The following is a 17,290-nucleotide window of genomic DNA, read 5'->3' on the forward strand; positions in this document are numbered from 1 at the left end:
TCACTGAAACCCTAATTTTGGGTCAACTTACCATGGGCATAACTTCCTTAATTTTTATGATTTTGAGGTGATACCAAATGCATTGGAAATCTTGAGATGTATACTAAATGTTATGTTGGATAAAATTTCATAATCCTAAAAGAAATACATGTGATAATGCAAAACATTATAGGTCATCTTGGACCTAATTCATTGAATTTGAAAAAGTATCCAACTTAAAATGCTCATACCTTTGTCATGGAAAATCCAAATGATGCAAACTATGAGTCTAGATTTACCATATTGAAAATATCTACAACTTTGATGTTGGAGATTTTCTCATTTGAAGCTTGCATCATGAAAATAGAGGGGTTTGATTAAGCTTGCTTTTGGTGAAATTTTTCAAAGTGATTTGAATATGTTTTGTACTTGAAGTTTCCAAACTAGTTTTGATCAATTTTCACATGGCAAATGTTTTTTTGCCCAACATTACTTTTGTTCCTTATTTCAAGAGCTTTCGAACCATTACTCATAATACTCATTTAGATCTACCATTTGTGAGTTTCGAATTTCTTTTCATGTATGTGCAATTTTGATGTTGTATGCTAAAACTTAAAATGCAAGCTTTCTCCATTCAAAGTTGATGCGTGTTTTTCGCAACTATATGAACGCGTCAGAGTAATATAAAAGATTGTCGAATCCATAGAGACCAAATGTCAATCTATCGTTATATATTGTTACGGTGTTTTTTAAGGTAATCGAAGCAGGGTTTTTAAGAGTGCACAATGAAAAATAAAGTATTAAATTAAATTCAATTAATAAAGACAGGTTCAAATTTAATTCACATAATCAATTAATAATCCAAGTACTTGCTAATAGAATTACTTATGGGCAGTGTTTCCTACTTTGAAAAGAACCAATTTAACAAGAACTGTCGCTTTCGCGTATTCAGAACCGAGTTGTACTCCCTAATCAAACCCTCTTATTGTCACTTATAAAAAGGCGCGCATTGCGTTAGAGTAGTAAACCTATTTTTAATAAATATAGTGTCTTGACTAAGTTGAAAATTATTTTGACCTGGATTTCTTAACCAAAAGAGGTTCTCACGAACCAGACTCTAAACTTATAAACGCGTCCGAAAATAGTTTTAAAATCACTTTTCTTTTTAAGTTAAAAACTCCTAATGAACTAAACAAAGCGCTTTCGCTATATTTGAAATAGTTAAAAACAACTAAGTTTAAACAGACGTCGGACGACTTTTGATCTTACCCAACGGAAATTAAGTGCGGGAAAACTTAAGTTGAAAGTCAAAATAGCCTTTAAGTGTTTCTACGAACAATTGTACGAATTATCGGTTCAATTACGATCCTTACATCCTAACCTTTATAGGTTTTGCCAGACATGGTAAAGTAAAAATGCATTTTAATTTTTATCATAAAAACGGGTAAATAAAAGACTTTAAAAAAATGGCAATAAGTGCGAGTGCAGGAAAGTAAATAAAAGTAGTGTGGTGCAAGAAATAAAGGAAAGTAGTGCAGTACGAGAAATAAACAAAGTAAAGTGCGAGTGCAGGAAAGTAAACAAAATAAAGGCAGTGCGGGAAAGTAAACAAAATAAAGGTAGTGCGGGAAAGTAAGCAAAATAAAGGCAGTGCGGGAAAGTAAACAAAATAAAGGCAGTGCGGGAAAATAAAGTAGGCAAAGGTAAAGCAATAAAACTTGCTCCAATCGGAGGGTCGAATAAAGTGCGTAACAGAAATGAAAATGGCTGCAGGATTAAACAACCTTCCAAAGTACTCCAAACTCGATTACAGACTCGATTACACAGTATGGCAACACTCTGATGTGAAGCGATTACCACTTTTACACAATACTGATATATGCCTAGTTGTAACTAAGTTTGGATGAAGAAACAAATGAAATCAAGGCTCTATTTATAGGCAAGGAAAAAGTGGAAATTACAAGGATGCCCCTAAGTTTTGAAAATGGGAGGGAACCATTTTGTTCTTATGGCGCCCGCCACAACATCATGGTGCCCGCCACAGGAGGAAATTGCAACACCCAAGTGAAGATTGTGGGAGGCGTGGCAGTTGAGGAGAGGTTGAAACTAGGACACGTCATGGGTGGACCCATGGCGCCCGCCATAGTGGGAGCCACAAGTGTAAAATGCTGATTTTTTTGGCTTTTTAGCTCATTTTCGCTCCTTTTCTCGATCGGGGCTCCGATTAGACTGAAAACATGAAAACAAAGAAAAACATAACAAAATAACAATAAAACAACTAAAATGCATGCGAAATCGGAGTCGAAAGTATGGTGAATTTCAGTGTCATCAAATTCTCCCACACTTAAACCCTTGCTTGTCCTCAAGCAAAATACTTAAAAGCTCAGAGAAGAAAAATCGGTGTCGATGAGTGATTCGGGCTAAAAGGGCTTCTAAGTTCAAGTCGGGATGCAGTGATAGGTACTAACTGAGTGAACCAAGGGTATCGTGATGACACTTATCCGCAGACACTGACATAAACTCCATTCCTATATTAACCAACCCATATTATCCCACAATACCTAGGCCTGCCTCTTCATCTCTTTTGGGTCCTTTTCATTCAGGCGCAATCACATTAAGCCCGTTATCCGTACATGCTTCATAGTAGAGTGACTGGTTAGTGATTCTGATCCTAAACATGGGGTTTCTGGCACATAAATCTATGTGAACCCTTTTATTTGACCCAAATGCAGTTGTGGGGGATCGGATCGTAATCCGCCCTACCGAGTTCAGCGCCAGATACCTCTGAACCAACTAATAGTGGGTGAGTTTTTTTTTCTTTTTCTTTTACAGCAAATTTTTACAACTTTTTGGTTTAAATGACCTTGTGAGGGTCACCTATCCTAGAGTTGCCTTTTTCTTTATTTATTGCACTGGATCATTCACTTATGTTCATAGGTCCTCTACGTAGAGCATGCTTAGGCCGGAGCTGACTGCTAGAATAAACTACTGAGGACTATACTGAAATGATAATTAAGGCCATGGTATATGGGGTTTCGGGAGTGATTCCTATATTCATGAAGTCTATGGTGCTAAAACGATACTGATGTTTCAAAAAGTTCTCCCAAGTCGCCACATCCTAACTCAAACCTGTCTTAAAGCCCAAAAACTTTCAGAATAACACTGTTGTCTTTTGCAAAAAAAAAATTGGTAGGGCTAAAGGAATGGGGAGATGAGGATGTACTAAAGATACACTATACTGGTGACTCGTCAGACACATGTATTTTCTAAAATACACTAACTAAAAACAAAATAAAACAAAGTAAGCAACTAAAAAGCAATAAAAATAAACAATCTAACTAAAAACAGCAAAAAGAGATGGAAAGCGATAAAATCTCCTCCCACACTTAAATCGAACATTGTCCCCAATGTTTCGAAATAAGATAAAGGGAGAGTAACCTGTCATACTACTGTTGACCACTGGTCCCTTCGCCATCCTGAGGTGGACGACGGGATCTGCTGCGACGACGGTCTCTCTGGTCCATCCTGGCCAATAAGGTAGCCTGAGCAGTCCTCACCTCTCGAAGGTTGCCTAAAATGGAACCCTGAGTGGCCTCCATCAGCGCAAAATGCTCACGGTGGTAGTTCCGCTGACGGGATTGCTCGTTTGTGATCGCAAGCAAGGTTTATGAAACAGTCGCATAGGATCGATCTGTCCTCCGATGCGATTCTTGCATGAAGCTCATGTTGTCCACCAGTTGTTGCTGAATGGTAGAGAGTAGGCCATCACGCCTTTGTTCTCTAGCCATGTGGTTGCACCACATCTCCTCAGTAATATAGAATCCAGAAGCAGAACCTGCAAAAGAAGAAGATGGTGCAATGTATGGTGGTGAAGGGTGATGGGGGGACACATGAGGTACGGGAGATTGCTCTCTTCGATCAAGCTCTTCATCAATGTCGTGTCCCTCCTCATCAGGAACATTAGGAGGAAGTGGACCTAAAACAGGTAGAGCATCTAAATCATAGGTCCAGTTCCTTTCATTACGTATATCAGTGCGTCTAGTGCACGGTAAGGCAACAGATGGGAAAGCTACACCATGAATCATAAGCACATAACCTCCCTCTCTTCTCACTCGGCACAATTTCATATCTTTTAGAAATTTAAGGTTGATTGTTCGAGGAGCTAAGGGAACTAAGGTAGTTATCTCATTGTTCAGGTTAAGAGCTCGAGAAATAGACGTAATGAGTCCTCCAAAAACAATAAGTCCCACTTTATTAAGAGTTAAAGCCATATGAGCAGTCATAAACGGGACCGAATTAATCCTCCTATTTGTGAGGCTTCCTTGTAAAAATAGAAGCTCCCGAGCATTAACCTTGTTTGGATTATCCGGGCCAAAAATAGTACATGCCAACAGATATCTAAAAACTCTGATGGTCGGGTTATGGATGGTCGAGGCAAGAATTCCTTCAAAAGAATTTATTGAAGTATTAGACAATCTCTGCCAGAAGGAAAACACCTCGACCGACCAGTCTGAATCCAAAGGGGCCTCACAAATAGCACCTTCCCCATGAGGAATTCCTAACATACCTGCTAGTTCGTTGGTACTATACTCATACTCAACAGCAAACATTCAAAATTTAACAGTACCAACTGTACTAGCAGTGTTTGGACTGACAATATAAATTAAAGAACTTAAAAACTCGAATGTCAGTCGCTCAAAGGTAGGCTCTCTATTTTAAAAAATAGTGTGCAAGCCTAAAAAATCTAACAAATGAAAAACACTGTGGTAGATACCCAAAGTATACAGACAGTTATCGTCCACGTACCTCGTCGGGAGAATTTCCCGATTTTGCAACCTTTCAATAATCCTTCTCTGCCTATCCCCGGGTTTCCCTTCGCGAAGAATATATCTGTTGAACTCCATTATTTTGCTCTTTGAATGTGTTGAAGAAGATGAAAATGGGTTTATATATTTAGGGTGGTAAAGGTGGGATTTTTATGGATATTGATGGATGAAAATTAAAATGGAAGTTGGAAAGGTAAATTGTATGGTGTGAAGATGATAAATGTAGGAGCTTTTATGGGGTTCAAGGGAGTTTTTGGAAGAGGAAAAAATGGGTTTTGGAAGTTTGAAGGGCAAAAATGGTGAATTATTTGAATTTTCCCCGCATATACCAGACGCCGTGGCGGGCGCCATAGGGTCTATGGCGAGCGCCACAAGAGCAAAATTGAAGCTGGGCCGAAATTTGAAGATTTTGGTATGGGCTCCTCCATGCTTTTTTTGGTCTGGGGATCCGGATAGCATTTTCATTTTTTTTCCTAATAGAATAAGGCTTGCACAATTTATGAAAATAACATTAAACAAATAAATGAATAATACTATTAGACTATAATATGAATATAAAGGAAATACACACACATAAAATATATGTATATATGGAAATATCAAAGTGCTATAATTTGAAAATGTACCAAATTCGATAGTATAAAATAAGTATGGGAAATGCGAAAAATAATATAAGCATAAATAAGAAAAGTTAAAAGAGACGATAAACTCAAACAAGAGGGGGCTCCTCTGCGTGACTGGATCCACGAAGTACGGCTATGTCCTGAAGAAGCTCTGTTATCTCTCGGTATAAATAATCAGCCTCAGTAGCATGTGTAAGATCGGATACCTCAATCTGTAAAGTAAGGTCAGCCACCTCCTGCCTAAGCTTGGCAGTCTCTCTGCGACACTCGCCAATCTGCGTGCGGACATCTGGGGGTTGTAAAGATAAATTATTAGAGAGCACAGTAATCCTGGGTGAAAGCGGCGTAGGAGTCCACTTCCCTACTTAGAAAGTATCTCATCGACGTCTCAGGGATAGCGTCGGGGGTAGTCTGAAAACCTAATAAGTCACCGAACTCCTTCTGGCTGAAAGAGTACTCAGTCCCGAATAGCCTGAAAACAGCATGTCCATATGGTCCGGAGTAAGGATCATAAGAAAACGAGCTTAGGAACTCCAAAGTCAGGTTCCTGTAGGTGTTGTTCATGTCATCAACGAATTCATCCCATTGGAGTTGGTGGCACAAGAATCTGATGCTCGGCTCAATGCCTAGGGCGTCCATGCAATCCTGGTCCAGATAGCGCGTAGGTGCCATATGGTGCTGGTAGAGAACTATGTAACGCTCCCTCTGGGCGTCATCTCTGAAAGCCACGTGCATGTCATCAAAGATCTGCATCCTACAAAGGTTAGGGAAAAGGATCCTGAAAACACAAACATTGCAAATGATATTTAGTCCTGACGAGAATACGATTAAAAAATAAAATAAAGTAAATAAATGCAGAAAAAGTAAAATAAGATAAGAAAACCGTGGGTTGCCTCCCAGGCAACGCTTGTTTAACGTTGTTAGCTTGACGGTCGGAACTTATACATCTGTCATAGGAATTGGTGGATCTATCAGAGTGTGGCTGGAGTAGTCTGTTGGAATGTCTCGTCCTTCATAGAGCTTCAGTCTTTGCCCATTTACAATGAATGGACTACAGGTTTCGTTCTTGATTTCTACAGCTCCGGATCTCAGAATCTTAGATACTTTGAAAGGGCCGGTCCATCTTGAACGCATCTTCCCAGGGAAAAGTCGTAACCTAGAATGGAATAGGAGAACAGGGTCACCTATATTGAAATCTTTTTCACAATTCTTTTGCCATGCTAAGCTTTGGTTCTCTCTTTGTATATTATGGCATTCTCGTAGGCAGATTGCCTGAGTTCTTCCAGTTTGTGGATGTCAAGGATACATTTTTCACCAGCGGTCAGGTAATCCAAATTCAAAGTTTTAATGGCCCAATAGGCCTTATGCTCTAATTCAAAAGGTAAATGACAGGGTTTTCCATAGACTAGTTGGTAGGGAGTTGTTCTTATAGGGGTTTTGAAAGCGGTTCTATAGGCCCATAATGCTTCTTGGAGCTTCTGAGACCAGTCTTTTCTAGATATAGAAACAATTTTTTCTAGAATTTGTTTTATCTCCCTATTAGATACTTCTACTTGGCCACTAGTCTGTGGGTGGTATGGTGTTGCTACTCTATGCCTAACTCCATATTTGCTTAAAAGTTTATCAAATATTCTCGATATGAAGTGTGATCCTCCATCTCTTATGACTAAACGGGGTGTTCCAAATCTGGGGAATATATAGTTTTTAAATAACTTGATCACCACTCTAGTGTCGTTTGTGGGTGCAACTATAGCTTCAATCCACTTAGACACGTAGTCCACGGCTACTAAGATATACTTGTTTCCTAAGGATGGTGGGAAAGGTCCCATGAAATCTATACCCCAAACGTCGAAGAGTTCTACTTCTTGAATGTTTCTTAGAGACATTTCGTCACGTCTTGAAATATTTCCCGTGTGTTGGCATCTATCACATTTGACAATGCAAGCATGGACATCGTGCCACATGGTAGGCCAGAACAAGCCAGCATGAAGAATCTTGGCGTATGTCTTAGAGGTGCTCGCATGTCCACCAGAGGGTGCAGAGTGACAATGCTCAATTATACTTTTTACCTCCTCTTCGGGAACGCAACGGCGAAAAATGCCGTCTTTACCCCTTTTGAAAAAGAGCGGTTCGTCCCAATAAAAGTTTCTTACATTGTTAAAGAACTTCTTCTTTCGGTGGTAGTCAAGATCAGGGGGTATGATATCAGCAGCTAGATAATTAACAAAGTCTGCATACCATGGCACGTTACTTACAGCTAAGGATTTTTGGAAGTGCTCATGAGGGCCTAGGCTATCGTCTTCAATGGCTTCTAGTTTAGCTATCAGTCTATCATAGGCAAAATCATCATTTATGGGTACGAAGTCTGGTTTCAGGTGTTCTAGCCTAGAAAGGTGATCAGCTACTAAATTTTCAGTGCCTTTTTTATCTCGGATATCTAAATCAAACTCTTGTAGTAACAGAATCCATCGGAGTAACCTGGGCTTGGCATCTTTTTTGCTTAATAGGTAACGAATGGCAGCATGATCGGTGTAAACTATATTTTGGCTCCTACTAGATAAGATCTGAATTTGTCTATAGCAAAAACTACAGCTAGTAGTTCCTTTTCAGTTGTTGCGTAGTTAAGTTGGGCGGCGTCTAGGATTCTACTGGCATAATAAATCACATGTAAGTTTTTATCTTTCGTTTGTCCTAGAATGGCTCCAACGGCATAATCACTAGCGTCGCACATTATCTCAAAAGGTTCTGACCAATCAGGGGGTTGCATAATGGGTGCTGAAATCAACGCTTGCTTTAAAAGATTAAATGTTTCATTACATTTTTCATCGAAAATGAATTCAGCATCTTTCATTAAAAGGCCAGTTAAAGGTTTAGTTATTTTAGAGAAGTCTTTGATAAAACGCCGGTAGAATCCAGCATGTCAAAGGAAACTTCGGACTTCTTTGATAGTTTTGGGTGGTTTTAGATTCTCTATGACTTCTATCTTAGCTCTATCTACCTCAATACGTTTTTCGGAAACTATATGTCCTAAAACAATCCCTTCGGTGACCATGAAATGACATTTTTCCCAGTTTAGTACAAGGTTCACCTCCATGCATCTCTCCAGGATTTTCTCAAGCTTAGCAAGACAATTTTTGAAATCAAATCCGCAAACCAAGAAATCATTCATAAATACTTCTATGATACTATCTAGGTAATCTGCAAAGATCGACATCATGCAGCGTTGGAAAGTAGCTGGGGCATTACAGAGTCCGAATGGCATTCGTTTGTAGGCAAAAGTTCGATAAGGGCATGTAAAGGTAGTTTTCTCTTGATCTTTGGGGTGGATAGGTATTTGGAAGAATCCAGAGTATCCATCTAGATAGAAAAAGTAAGAGTGTTTGGCTAGACGCTCCAATATCTGGTCTATAAATAGTAAAGGGAAATGATCCTTCCTGGTTGCTTTGTTTAACTTTCTGTAGTCTATGCACATCCGCCATCCTCCTTCTATCCGTTTTGCTACATGTTCGCCTTTATCGTTTTGCACTACTGTGATGCCTCCCTTTTTAGGTACTACATGCACAGGGCTCACCCACTTACTATCCGAGATCTGATAGATTATACCTGCCTCAAGTAACTTAAGAACTTCTCTTTTAACAACATCACTCATTATAGGGTTTAATCTTCTCTGATGTTCTCTGGAGGGCTTTGAATCTTCTTCGAGCAAAAGCTGATGCATGCATACGGATGGGCTTATACCTTTCAGATCAGAGATATTATATCCTAAGGTTGAGGGATATCTTCGTAAAACATCTAAGAGTTGGTCTGTTTCCTCTTGGCTCAAGGTAGCACTGACTATAACTGGACAGTTCATCTCTTCATCAAGGAACTCATATCTCAGGTTCTTAGGCAGTTCCTTAAGTTCTAAGGTTGGTTTCTTAGGGCATGGCATAAGATCTAGGGTAAGGGATAAACATTCTTAAAGGTTACATCGATGTAGGGCTTCCTAAAGTTATCATCTTCCAGTATGAGAGTTGATGGCAACTTAATTGTTTTTATGATTTCTTCTTGTTCTATTTTCTTAACGCATTCATCAATGATATCTATGGCATAACATGCGTCTCCCATCACAGGTGCCATAAGAAATTTTGAAAGTATAAATTCTATCTTCTCGTCACCCACCTCAAAGGTCAACTTTCCCCTTTTGACATCTATTATGGCTCCTGCAGTTGATAAGAATGGTCTACCTAGAAGGATTGGTATATCATCATCCTCTTTAATGCCCATGACAACAAAATCAGTAGGGATAAATAACTGACCTATCCTAACAGGGACATCTTCTAATATGCCTATCGGATACTTAACAGATCTATCGGCTAATTGAAGTGACATCTTAGTAGGCTGTAATTCTCCTAAGTTTAACCTCTCACAAACTGCTAAAGGCATTAAGCTCACACTAGCTCCTAAGTCTAGAAAAGCTTTTTCGATGACATGACTTCCCAAAATACAAGGAATGGAGAAATTTCCAGGATATTTATCTTTTTTGGCTAACTTTTTCTCGGAAATAGAATTGTATTCCAGGGGCTTCGGATCGTCGAGTCTATGTTTGTTGGTAAGGATGTCTTTGAGAAACTATGCATAAGAAGGTATTTGGGTGATGGCTTCTGTGAAAGGGATTTCTACGTGGAGTTTTTCTATAACCTTAATGAATTTGTAATACTGGTTATTGATCAGGGTCTGTTTGAGTCTTTGCGGATACGGTATCGGTGGTTTGTATGGCGGGGGTGGTACATAAGTTTTGTCTTTAGGTTCTTCTCCTTTTTCTTGACCTTCATGTTTTTCAGATTCCTCTGGTTCCTTCACTTTGTCCGTGGGTTCGGTATATTCCTTAGAATTTTTGGGTTCACTCAATCTTGGGTTAAATGGCTCATCATAAGCGGTCCCACTTTGTAGGGTAATGGCATTGGCTTGTCCTCTCGGATTCTGTTGAGGTTTTCCAGGGAACTGTACTCCAGGTGCAGTCTAGGGGGCTTGGTTTAAGGCTACTTGAGAGATCTGGGTTTCAAGCATCTTATTGTGAGTAACTATTTGGTCAACCTTGGTTCCTAACTAGGTAATCAGTTTATTAACGTGAATGTTCTGGTTCATGAACTCTTTGTTTTGTTGGGTTTGAGCAGTGATAAAATTTTCCACAATTTTCTCAAGGCTCGGCTTTGGTGGCACAGGTTGCATAGGTTGATTTGGTCTTGGAGCTTGGTAACCTGGTTGTCTCGGAGGTGCAGTATTTTGGATAGGGTTATTGTTCTTATAGGAGAAGTTCGGGTGATTCCTCCATCCAGAGTTGTAGGTATTCGAATATGGGTTCCCTTGGGCGTAGTTCACTTGCTCAGAGTTGGTTTCGTTTAAGAGACTGCATTCTGCAGATTGGTGTCCTTTGGTTCCACATATCTCACAATCCGACGAAACTGCAGTTGCAGTATTCGGGTTTATACACATATGCTCAACCTTGAGGGCTAACGCGTCCATTTTAGCTTGCATCATGTCTATAGAGCTTAACTCATGTACTCCTCCTTGGGCTTCCTTCTTCTCAACTGTCGCTCGTTCAACTCCCCATGATTGATGGTTTTGAGCCATATCTTCGATAAGGGCACTAGCTTCAGGGTAAGGTTTGTTCATCAGTGCGCCACCTGCGGCAGCGTCGATGGTCATCTTAGTGTTATAGTGAAGTCCATTATAGAAGGTCTGAATGATTAACCAATTTTCTAAACCATGATGTGGGCATGCTCTTAACAGCTCTTTATATCTCTCCCAAGCTTCGAACAATGATTCTCCTTAGTTCTGGGTAAATCTAGTTATTTGGTTTCGAAGAACGGCGGTCTTACTTGGGGGAAAGTATCTAGCAAGGAATACTTTTCTAAGGTTTTCCCAAGTTGTTATGGAATTGGGTGGAAGGGAATCTAACCATGATAGGGCTTTATCTCTGAGAGAGAAAGGGAATAATCTTAAACGGATTGCCTCAGGAGAAGCTCCATTGGTTTTAAAAGTGTCTGCTAATTGGAGAAAGATTTTTAAATGTTGGTTTGGGTTCTCAGTAGCAAGACCTGTGAATTGTCTCTGTTGCACTAGTTGTAACAGGGAGGGTTTAAGGTCGAAATTATTAGCTGGGATGGTTGGGTTTACTATACTAGAACTAGGTCCTTCGTTGGATGGTTGGGCAAAATCCTTAAGAGGTCTTTGATTTTGATCTTCAGCCATAGCTCTCCTAATTCTATGGAAAAATAAACGTGCGCGAGCGTAACGTTCAGGTTCCGCCAGACGATCTACTAAGCTTCTGGTGCTACGAGTCCTTCGTATTGACCGGCAAGTAACAACCTAAGTCTAAACGATATAACAACAGGGTACGAAATTTGACAAAATTGGTCCCCGACAACGGCGCCAAAAACTTGATGCATGTTTTTCGCAAGTATACGAATGCGTCAGAGTAATATAAAAGATTGTCGAATCCACAGAGACGAAATGTTAATCTATCATTATTTATTGTTACGGTGTTTATCTAAGGTAATCGAAAAAAGGTTTTTAAGAGTGCACAATGAAAAATAAAGTATTAAATTAAATCCCATTAATAAAGATAGGTTCGAATGTAATTCACATAATCAATTAATAATCCAAGTACTTGCTAATAGAATTACTTATGGGCAGTGTTTCCTACTTTGAAAAGAACCAATTTAATGAGAATTTTCGCTTTCGCGTATTCAGAACCGAGTTGCACTCCCTAATCAAACCCTCTTATTGTCACTTATAAAAAAGCGCGCATTGCGTTAGAGTAGTAAACCTATTTTTAAGAAATATAGTGTCTTGACTAAGTTGAAAATTATTTTGACCTGGATTTCTTAACCAAAAGAGGTTCTCACGAACTAGACTTTAAACTTATAAATGCGTCCGAAAATAGTTTTAAAATCACTTTTCTTTTTAAGTTAAAAACTCCTAATGAACTAAACAAAGCGCTTTCGCTGTATTTGAAATAGTTAAAAACAACTAAGTTTAAACAGACGTCGGACGACTTTCAATCTTACCCAACGGAAATTAAGTGCGGGAAAACTTAAGTTGAAAGTCAAAATAGCCCTTAAGTGTTTCTACGAACAATTGTACGGATTATCGGTTCAATTAAGATCCTTAAATTCTAACCTTTATTGGTTTAGCCAGACATGGTAAAGTAAAAATGCATTTTAATTTTTATCATAAAAACGGGTAAATAAAAGATTTAGAAAAAAAGGTAATAAGTGCGAGTGCAGGAAAATAAATAAAAGTAGTGCGGTGCAAGAAATAAAGGAAAGTAGTGCAGTGCGAGAAATAAACAAAGTAAAGTGCGAGTGCGGGAAAGTAAACAAAATAAAGGCAGTGCGGGAAAGTAAACAAAATAAAGGCAGTGCGGGAAAGTAAACAAAATAAAGGCAGTGCGGGAAAATAAAGTAGACAACGGTAAAGCAATAAAACCTGCTCCAATAAGAGGGTCGAATAAAGTGCGTAATAGAAATGAAAATGGCGGCAGGATTAAACTTCCTTCCAAAGTGCTCCACACCCGATTACAGACTCGATTACACAATGTGGCAACACTCCGATGTGAAGCAATTACCACTTTTACACAATACAGATATATGCCTAGTTGTAACTATGTGTTTGGATGATGAAACAAATGAAATCAAGGCTCTATTTATAGGCAAGGAAAAAAGTGGAAATTACAAGGATGCCCCTAAGTTTTAAAAATGGGAGGGACCCATTTTGTTCTTGTGGCGCCCGTCACAACATCATGGCGCCCGCCGCAGGAGGAAATTGCAGCGCCCAAGTGGAGATCGTGGGAGACGTGGCAGTTGAGGAGAGGTTGAAACTGGGACACGTCATGGCTGGACCCATGGCGCCCGCCACAGTGGGAGCTACAAGTGTAAAATGCTGATTTTTTGGCTTTTTAGCTCATTTTCCATCCTTTTCTCGACCGGGGCTCCGATTAGACTGAAAACCTGAAAATATAGAAAAACATAGTAATAACATAACAAAATAACAATAAAACAACTAAAATTCATGCGAAATCGGAGTCGAAAATACGGTGAATTTCAGTGTCATCAAAAGTGCACGTCCAAATGACTTTCATGTGATATCAGCAAGTTGCTTCAGCCATCATTGGGCCTCCCACACGCCTACAAAGGCCCATGCAATTCAAATTCCATTTGCCATGCACATGAACAAAGTGTGATCAGCTGATGCATTCACCTATAAATAAAGGCGCCATGAGCTTCATTCAATAACCTTTTGGAGATCCCAAGTGTTGCAGAAGTGAAACCATAGCCCTCACCAAAGGAATCACTCAAAAAATTTCATACTTTCGAGCTTGAAATTCAGTATCATTAGCTGAGTTTTAAAGCCTGATTCCTTAGCCAATCACTTCCATTACATTCATAGATCAAGAAGTGCCAAGGATCTTGGAGAACTCGTGGCCAGAAGTTCATCAATTCAAAGGTATCCATTCAAACTTTTTAGATCTGAATCTCTTACTTCAAGGTAGATTTCTTGTGTTTCTGTGGTTTTCTGAAGTCCTCACACTTGAGGCAAGATGTTGATGCATTTAATTTACCATTTCATGAGCAATCCGTGTGGACACCATGATTTTCTCCTTCACATTTCTCTCAATATAGGAAGGGTGAGAGAAATCCATTGGTACAGTGATGATCTCCATCACACGAGATTCATTTCCATGGCCTTGTTTTTAATTTTCAATAAGATTTATTTTCTGCAACTGGTGGCCGGATTCTGTTGCTTCGCCAGAGAAGACGGTGGTTTCCACCACCACCACCACGTGTCTTGCTCCTTGGCCATTGGATCTCCATTCCACAATCTAATCTTGATCATGCGTTTCAATTACTTCATTTAATTCATTTTGTGGCGCGTTTGACTTGAGTGCACCGTGTTTCCTCAGATCTGAACCATTGCATGTGCCACGTCAATTAATGAAACGCATCTGATGGCTGTGGATTTTTCGTTTATTCCATTTTCTTTGTATTTTCTGTTAATTCCTTTTATTTTCAAAAATTCATTAAAAATTCATTTGAAGTCAGAAAAATATGAGACCAATCCCAAAAAAAATCTTGAAAAATCTAGTTTTATATTATGATTTTTAATTATTTTTGTGACTTCATTTGATATTTTATTATGAATTATTTGGTTTTTAATGTTTTTAATTTATTTTAAAATACTTTCTAACTTTTAAAAAAATTCCAAAATGTTTTCATAGCATTTATGGATCATGATAAGTCAATGAAAAATAGTCTCAATAATTTCTTGATTGTTTTGAGATTATTTGAGATTTTAATTCATATTATGCTATTTTTAATTGTTTTTAATTGGTTTTAATTACTTTCTGATTTCAAAATTTTGTGAGAAAATTAGTCAAAGCTTGTTTAACTATGTTGAGCCTATGAGAATTTAATTGGACTTTTTGAAGTTGCTTTGAATTGAATTTGAGGTTCAACCTTATTTGTTTATTTTTATTTGCATTTTATTTTAATTCAAAAAAATACCAAAAAAATACTGTGGACTTCTTGACATGTTATATTGATTTCTCTTCTGTTTGGTGTTGATTGAGGTTGAATTGATTCAACTTTGATCAAATTCAATGGATCTTGTGGTTTGAAAGTCCTTATGGATCATCACTTAGAAAGATGAATGAATTTGATCAAGGATGAGTTATCCCTTGATCAATTGGGATTGTTTGTTGACTTCTTACTCCCTCCCTTTCATCTTCATCTCTTTCTTTCCATCAATGGTCAATGAGTTAAAGTCTTGAGGTTGGTCTTGACAAATGAGAAGCTTAACCTTCTTTGATCCAAACCAAACTCAACTTGATCCATGATCAAGTGAGTGGTTTTGTGTCCAAGATAGGTTGCTTTTTGGTCAAGCAAATAACCAAAAGTCAATACAAGGCCCTTCCCCTTTTATTTGGCATGGCAAGTTTATGGAGCTTGGCTTACTAGTCATGATCTCTAACTTGTGTTCTTTGCCTATATTCTTATTGACCGGTCTCATATAGATGTGACTACTACATTAGTCCATATACGATTGCTTAACATAGCGCTACATTGTCTTATGACAAGCTAGCATAACTCTTACTAACTACTAACTTTAATTTGAGCTTTTAATTTCTTGCTATTTACTTTTAATCTCTTTATTTCTTGCTCATTATTCATATTGATTTTCATCCTTGCTCACTTGAGCACATATTTTATGTTTATGTCATTTTTCTTTTGCTCATTTGAGCCCATTATTGTATATAAATACATTGCTATTTTGTGTTGCTTTGTGTTTATTTTGTGTGAACCAAAATGCAAAAAGGAGAAAGGACTTAGAATTAGGATTTACCCATGCTTAAAGGATTTCAAGAGCAACTAGGCCTCATGCCTTTAGAATGCAAAATTTGTTGAAGAGCAACTAGGCCTCATGCCTTTAGAATGCTAAAATTCAAAGTTGATCTCAAAGGACTTCTCCTCAAACTTATTCTTTGTCCATTCTCTTTATTGTGTTGTGAACTTTTTTGATGTTTGCTTTTGTGTGATAGGGGTCCCATCTTAAGATTGTGAAAAGAGGACCATTGTCATGAGTAGCCAAGTTAAGAGCGAAGCCAAATGGAGATCCTAGGAGCTTGAATTCAATGATTGCTTGTTTGTGTGCTAAATCCAAAGGAAAGGAGCATCTTGAGTCATCTCTATGACTTCAAGAAAAGGAACTCCAAGGGTTTTTCTTTCCCCTTTTATCTTTATATGCTTTAGGAATAGCAATTCTCTCTTCTCCCCACTCTAGCCAAGCCAAAAATCATTTTCAAAACTTTGACTTTATTTCAAATTAGAAACCTAGGCCTTAAGCCTTTGACTTTTCAAAACTCTTTTCATAAATACTCATTGTAAATAATCTTAATTCAACTTTGACCTCATTTTGTAAATAAATCTAACTTGTAAATATAACCCATTTTAAGTTGTTTTGTGGTTCCAATGGCCACTTGTTAAAACCTTTTCAAAAACATTAGTCATAGGTTTGAGTTATCATAGTGGTTGATATAAATCTCACCTCATCCTTAGTGTTGGATTAGAAGCCTTCCATGCTTATTATAGGGTTAACCCCCTCACTAGCATGTTGAAGCTTTCCTCACATGGTGGATTGTTGGTTTTGGTTGAGTTTTCTCCCTTTGATAATAAAAGACCTTAAGGCTTTTGATTAAAATCAATTCACCAATCTTTGAGATTTTTACCCCGAACTACGAGGTTTTGATCCTCCTTTGTGATGGTACGTAGGCAATGGGTTCATCCATTCAAACAAACAAATTTGTAAATAGAATCTATTCTCTTCTCATCCCTTCAATCTTTTGTACAAATCTTTTCAAAAATACCAATCTACAACACATATTTGCAAAAAGGGTTCCCTTAGAGTACTAAGGATGTTTTGGGTGCGTAAAACCTTCCCATTTCATAACCAACCCCCTTACCTAGATCTCTGACATTTTTATTAGTTTTTTATTTGAAAAACTTCTTACTTGGTTTTTGTTCGCTTTTTAGCATTTCCTTTGGACAAATAAAAATGCGGTGGCGACTCGAATTGTATGTTGACTTTTGGTTTAGTCAATAAACCTAAAGGTAACGAAAACCCCGCTACAAAAAAGTGGCGACTCTGTTGGGAACTTCTGACTCTTCTCCAGTGGGTTTAGCCTACTTTTTGCTTGTATGTGTTGTATGTTTATATTTATTTGTGGAATATTTTTGTGCAAATTTGGGATGAATGTATTGTTTGTAATGCATGAATTGCTTGATATATTAATTGCTTGTATGCTTGGTGGTTTCTTGTGAG

At 38.2% G+C, this 17,290-nt stretch overlaps 1 non-coding gene across 1 annotated transcript; it reads left to right on the forward strand.

The window, feature by feature from the left end:
- Positions 1-11,171: 11,171 nt before the first annotated feature.
- On the forward strand, positions 11,172-11,278 carry LOC127124930 (small nucleolar RNA R71). The gene has a single exon (XR_007804405.1). It is a non-coding gene; the product is annotated as a small nucleolar RNA R71 (small nucleolar RNA).
- The last annotated feature ends 6,012 nt before the right edge of the window (positions 11,279-17,290 follow it).

This window comes from Lathyrus oleraceus, chromosome 2, assembly GCF_024323335.1.
Source record: "Lathyrus oleraceus cultivar Zhongwan6 chromosome 2, CAAS_Psat_ZW6_1.0, whole genome shotgun sequence".
In the NCBI taxonomy this organism is placed as follows: Eukaryota; Viridiplantae; Streptophyta; class Magnoliopsida; order Fabales; family Fabaceae; genus Lathyrus; species Lathyrus oleraceus.